The sequence below is a fragment of the Manis javanica genome, chromosome 18 (genome assembly GCF_040802235.1).
Source record: "Manis javanica isolate MJ-LG chromosome 18, MJ_LKY, whole genome shotgun sequence".
NCBI lineage: Eukaryota > Metazoa > Chordata > Mammalia > Pholidota > Manidae > Manis > Manis javanica.
In genome coordinates this window covers 24,473,157-24,479,800 of record NC_133173.1, presented here as the reverse complement: position 1 = coordinate 24,479,800, position 6,644 = coordinate 24,473,157, and the positions used below count along the sequence as shown (strand labels likewise).

Below are 6,644 nucleotides of genomic sequence, written 5' to 3'. Positions count from 1 at the left end.
CGGGGAGAACAGTGTAGCACAGAGAAGGTGCATAGTGCATCTCTGGCAATCTTGCTGCACTGATGGACACTGACTGCATTGCGGTATGGGTGGTGACTTGATAATATGGGTAAATGTAGTAACCACATAGTTTTTCCATGTAAAACCTTCACAAGAATGTATATAAATAATACCTTAATAAAATGTTTTAACATAAAAATAAACAAATAAATAAATCTCTCTGAAAAGAAAAATTATACCATGATAGTGCAAACATCAAAATTATGTGCAAAATGAAGGGTTATTTTCTGTGAGAATGTTCAAAAAAAAGATTCATGAGGGATACGAATTTTAACAGTCAGGAAGAGGAGATGAAGCTTTGAAGACAGAGAGGAGATGAAAATTTCCAAATAGACCCATGAGCAAGGTTCCACACAGAGGGAAGGATCTGAGCCTTGGAGCTGGGGTGTCTGGTGACAGTGCAAGTCAGTTTCCATGACTGGGAGATCAATGCATAGGAGGTGCTAAAGTAAGGTTCCACTACATAAAAATTTCTAAATAACTCTCTGAGATTTATCAAACATTTTATAAAGGGAGATTAAATCCCAACTCAACTTATGAAATAAGAAGGAAATTCCTCATTATATTGACAAAAGTGTTATGAAGCCATGGATTGTGGCCTCCAAGATTTCAGGTCAAATGAGCAGAGTTTCCCCAGCTGTTGAAGAGGGGAATAGCAATTTTCAGGGAAAGCATGGGATGTACCCAAATGCCACACATAATTTCTCATTTAAAATGTAGAACACAGGACCTTTGGGGGAAAAGACTGAGGGTGGATAGGAATTAATAATGAGAGATGATGAGGGGGAAACCTTGAGGAGAATAATTTTCATACAAAATTATGATTATTGACTTACTGACTGCAAAATATAGATTGTATAATTTCATTGCATTAGTAATGCCAATTATTAAAAATTAGTCATATTGTTTTCCTGTTTCCTGGTAGTCATCTCTACCACATGGACCCAGGAAATAATACACAAGTTTCATTGTGTATCAGAACTGCAGCCCTTCATATTTGGAGTTTTCCTCTCCATGTGCCTGTGTTTGGGAACCTGCTCCTCATCCTGGCTGTCAGCTCAGACTCCCACCTGCACACACCCATGTACTTCTTCCTCTCTGACCTGTCCTTTGCGGACATTGGCTTCACCTCCACCACCAGCCCCAGGATGCCGCTGAGCATCCAGGTGCAAAGCCAAGAAATAACCTATGCAGGATGCACCAGCCAAATGTATTTTTCATATTCTTTAGAGTTTTTTCCCCTTTCTCCTGAGTGTGATGGCCTGTGACTGGTATGTGACCATCTGCCACCCTCTGGACTACAAGGTCATTATGAACTCTGGGGACTGCTGTGGCTGGTGTCCTGGATCATCAGTGCTCTTAATTCCTTTCTGGAAAGATTATTGGTGGTATGACTGTCATTCTGTACAGATTTGGATATCCCCCATTTTATCTGTGAACTCAATTGTCTGATTTTCCTGTTCTTACACCTTTTTATCTTTGACACAGTGATGGATGTCACAGCTGTGCTCCTGGCTGTTGGTCCCCTCAATGGGATCCTTTACTCCTACTCTGAGATAGTTCCCTCCATATATGGAATGTCATCAGCTCAGGGCAATATCAAACATTTTCCACCTGTGGCAATATCAAACATTTTCCACCTGTGCATCTGACCTCTCCACTGTCTCCTTGTTTTATTGTAGAAGCCTCAGCTCTGCTGCTACCCCCAGCTCACACACAAGTGCAGTAGCCTGTGATGTACACCGTGCTCACACCCTTGCTGAACCCCTCCATGTACAGTCTCAGGAATAAGGACATAAATAGGGCTCTAAAAAGATTCATGGGGATGACAGCTATAATGGGTCCAATTGTTCTAGGAATGAAGAAGTGCCTGTGATGTCAGGGCTCAAAGCCTCAGAGCCAGAATTTGCTATTTTTTTTAAATCAGATATTGGAAGTAGAACTTGTTCCTTCTATTTAATTCCTGAATTTTCATTTTCTTAGTTCAATTTCTCCATTCAGTTTAAGTCACTCACCTTATAAAGCTTTCTTCTGTGTCTGACATACAGGCAGTATTCCTTTTATTCACTTCTTATTTTCTCATAGTTTTGCCCAAACTTGATCCAAAATATTTGGAAATTCCCACTTATTTCATATGGTAGCATGGCTTTCTTTTCAAATGATACATATCATCCCATTTTTTTACTGAAAGTATAGTCACAAATTCTATTATTTGTAAGGAAAAAACTACTTTTGACAAGCAAACTAAGTATATAGTTTGATAATAATGGAAAATCTGTGGAATTATGCTGTACATCTGATACATTGAAGTATGGATTTTGGTGTCCATGTGCAAGGTTTTTATTTTTCCATTGAGATGAAGGATTGTTTGCCATGTTTATTGAATTCTCTTCCTCCTTATGCCAGGCATTAAAATCAGAACCACCTTTACAGTTATGCAAGGGCAGCCCACACTCCCCTTTCTCCAATTTAAAATTTCCAGTGATACCTACAAATATGACTGCACTGCTCTACACGAAATATCTCCATTTTCTAGATTTTATCATAAAGAAAAAATGGCAAAATGGGCAGTGATTAAATGACATCAACACCATGTATTATACACCATATATATACACACACACACACATACATACATACATACATATATATATATATATATATTCTCATGATCAAAGGATGACTCACTACAGACTTTAAATTCCTGTCCATTCATGTAATTGAAGTTATAACTGTGAGAGGCATGGCACATCCTTCTAGAGTCTCTTGGTTGTCTGAAAGGAAACCTCAATAGCTTCCATTTTTTAATGATAGTTTTATTGTGATACACACAATACAATGCACAAATTTTAGTGTACAACTTGATGAATTTACATATGTATATAGTATGTCCGCACTTTTTAATCACTCAGATCAAGATATCAAACACTCACACTGATTATCTTCCCCTTTCACCTATTTCACCCATCCTCCCACATCTTATCCCCCATGGCAACCACCAGTCTGTTCTCTATGTCCATGAGTTTGTTTCTATTTTGTTTGTTCATTTGTTATGTTTTTCATGTACAACATATATGTGAAATTATATATTTGTCTTTGTCTTATCAAAGTACCCTCTAAGTCTGTCTATGTTATTGTAAATTATAAAATTACATTCTTTTTTATGGATGAGTAGTATTCCATTTTATATAGTCCACATATTCTTTATCCATTCATCTACAGATGGACATGTAGGTTGCTCCCATATTTTAACTATTGTATATAATGCTTCAATAAACAGGCATTCATGTATCTTTTCAAATTAGTTGATTTTGTTTTCCTCAAATAAATTCCCAGAAGTGGAATTTCTGGGTTATATAGAAGTTACCTTTTAATACAGCTATCTAAAATAACAGGGTAATCACAAACGTCTCCAAATACCCAGAATGAGAAGTTTATTACAATTGCTCTCAGTTCTGCTTGCTCTCATTATTGCATCTGTTAGTGCCATATAACAAGGCATCCTGAAAGCACTTGTTTCAATATAATGCCTTCATAATTGAATGGGATCACTTGAGGAGTTGTTATGATTGTTCTGGGTTACTCATGAGCACTATGTTCAGTCAAAATTGTCTACATTGTGTTTCTAAATCTCTTCCATGATGTGGTGTACATTTGTATTGCACTTCTTTCTTCCACCAATATATCACATTTATTTACTCCACTTATATATATGTAGGTTAATCTTCCTATATATTCCCATATACATGCATGACACTTCACTCTTCCCAGTTATAAGACATACTTCTCACCACTGTGTGGAGTGACTGAGCTACATGTACTTCAGATCTGAGCTGAGATATATACCACTAGAATTTTTAATTCTAATTTATTGGAGTATAATTATGTCCAATAAACTTCACATGTTTAAAATGTACTATTGCCTGAGTTAAAGGAGTCATAGAAAAATTCAGTACATAATATATGGATAGACTTGTATATAACTAGAGAAGGTGCAGAATAAGTCTAACTACTTTTAATGTAATTGTGAAGGATGTAATCTACCTGGGCATCAGTTTCCTAATTTCTGAAGGTAATGTGAGATGATGAACATTGTTTCAGGTGGATGTTGTAAGGAATGAATGAAATGCTAGACATACTTTGTTGAGTGCAATGAAAACATTCAAAGTAAGGAGTGAGTGTGTTTTTATATGTGCATGTATGCCTGTTTGCATATTTTTTCAAATAACCACACAAACATACATACACACACACACACACATACATATAATGTTAGGCAGGAAAATAGATATGAGCAGGGTGGAAAGAGAATAAAGCCAGGAAAGCCCAGAGTTTATCAGTTAAAGATGAAAACGCCAGAATCAACTTGGCCTGGAATGTTTGAATATTCCCCAGATAAAGGATAGTTCTGCAGCATAGCCCAGCTCTTTACTGTGTTAATCATGCAGGCTCAGCTTATTTTTTAACTTTACCTATATGCTGTCTTTTTCTCCTTCTGCCCTAATCAAGTAGTTTGCAACCTAGGCAACTAATTTAGCATGTAGGCCCAGCCATAAACAACATAGTAAAAGGCAGGAAGGATTCCATCTTAAAGATAAGTGCATTTTAACACCCAGTAAGTTAAGAAGTAAGATTCTTAACTTACTCTTTAGCAAGCAAACAATAACTCAGACCACCTTCAGGCTGGGCAGGTGGTCTTGTTTGATGTGCTCCCAGACCAAGATGCCGGTTATCTCAGGGAGAAATCAGTGCAGTAAATTACTTGTGTTAATTTTAAATATTCAGAGACCACTTAACAAGTCTGCACCACTAGCCCTTTGTCACATTCCTGAAAAATTCTTAAAAGGGGGAACCCTCAGCCTTTCAGGGTGTTCCTCTCTCTGAGGTTACCTGCACTTTATAAGTGTGTAACCTTTTCATCTTAACCTTTTCCCAACCATTTAGTGGCACCTCTTCTCTGGGGCAGCCCACACTCCCCTTTCTCCAAGTGTGTTCCTTTTTGCCTTAAATAAACCTCTCACTTAAATGCATTGTCTCTGCCCCTTTCCAGTGGTGTTTTGTTACTTCGCTTTGTCATTCTAATCCTCTGGATTTCAGCTTAATCCTTCACTCTCTCTATCATCTCAAACAAGTAGGGAGGGGCTTCTGAGAGCTCAGTCCTGGCCTTGCAAATTGCCGTTGTCTGGGTGACTGGGAACAGCAACTCACAGTCATGATGCTCTTTAGTAACCTGCCTGAAAGACTCCCTTATTTACCCATAGGAAGTTTTCAGAACGTGATCTCACTCCATCCAGTGTTCTGCAACTCCCCCAAAACCTGGGGTGGTGGGGACTCAGTTCCCATGCCATGCAGATCCAAGGGATGCTGGATGCCAGATGACCCTTTCTTGAGGAGTTAGCAGGGGTTGTTCCCCATACTGAGTAGCTGTTCAATGAACTTCCTTTATTACTTTATTCTGTCATTCCCTAACACTCTCCTTTAATGAATTCCTTCATCACATTGTACTCTGACTTCTGAAATGAATTCTGCATCTGAAATGAACTCTGCATCTGAAATGAACTCTGCCTGACATATATATGCATTCATTACACAAACTCATCTATAGTTCCATCTATTTCATTGAAAGAAACCTTGAAAGAATTTTGGAGAGGACAAAAATAAAAGGAATGAACATTTGAGTTAACATAAAATAGCATATAGAATTTTGACCATAAAAATTTAAGTTGACTGAGTGACCTTAGTTTTATAATGATTATTTTCCTATTTTAATGTCTCAAAAGCATTAAAATCAGAATCACCTTTACATTTATGCAATGAGAAATTCTTTTTGTAATCCGTTTTACCAAATAACTCCAAAATAACTGTAACATTCTATTTAAATGGAATTTCAAAGCATAATGTCTTGCCCCAGGTGCTAACTGAATGATTTGAGAGGTTTAAACTCAGTTATGGCAAACAATATTTTATAGAATAAGTGTATTAGATTCCTATTACTGCTGAAACAAATTAGCACAGCAATGACTTAGATAACATTCTAGCTTATAAATCAGAAGTTCAGAAGTTTGAAATGGGTCTTAATGGCCTAAAATAAAGATGTATACAGGGCCTCTAACCTTCTGGAAGCCCCAGAGGAGAATGCATTTGTGAATAAAATGAGAGTTCCTGTGGCCAGGATTCTCACCTGGCCCTGGTTGACTAGCTCACTGCACACCTGTGGGCAATACATGGCTGTTGACTCTATAAAAAGAGCTCTGCCCAGTGCTCTGGGTGCAACACAGTGGCAGGGCTGCAAGGCTTCAGGAGAGCAGAGCAGAGGCTGAGTGGTGGCAGCATCAAGGACAGAGGCCCAGAGGATGGCTGTGTGGGACAGCTGTGCAGAGAAGCCCAGAGGATGGCTGTGCAGACAGAGGGGCCCAGAAGCAGAGACTGGCTTACTGCATACAGACTCGCTCTGAGTGAATTCAATTCTAGTGACTGACCTGCCACCTGGAAATAAAGTTGGGTATAACCCTTTCACCCCAAAGAACATTTTACTGTCAATTTTGGTCACACTGAATCCATAGCGAACTTTCCCAGGGCTGAAA

At 38.3% G+C, this 6,644-nt stretch overlaps 1 pseudogene; it reads left to right on the top strand.

Moving 5' to 3' along the window:
* The first annotated feature begins 397 nt into the window (after positions 1–397).
* Positions 398–1,936, top strand: LOC140847270 (olfactory receptor 7A17-like; annotated as a pseudogene).
* Positions 1,937–6,644: the final 4,708 nt, after the last annotated feature.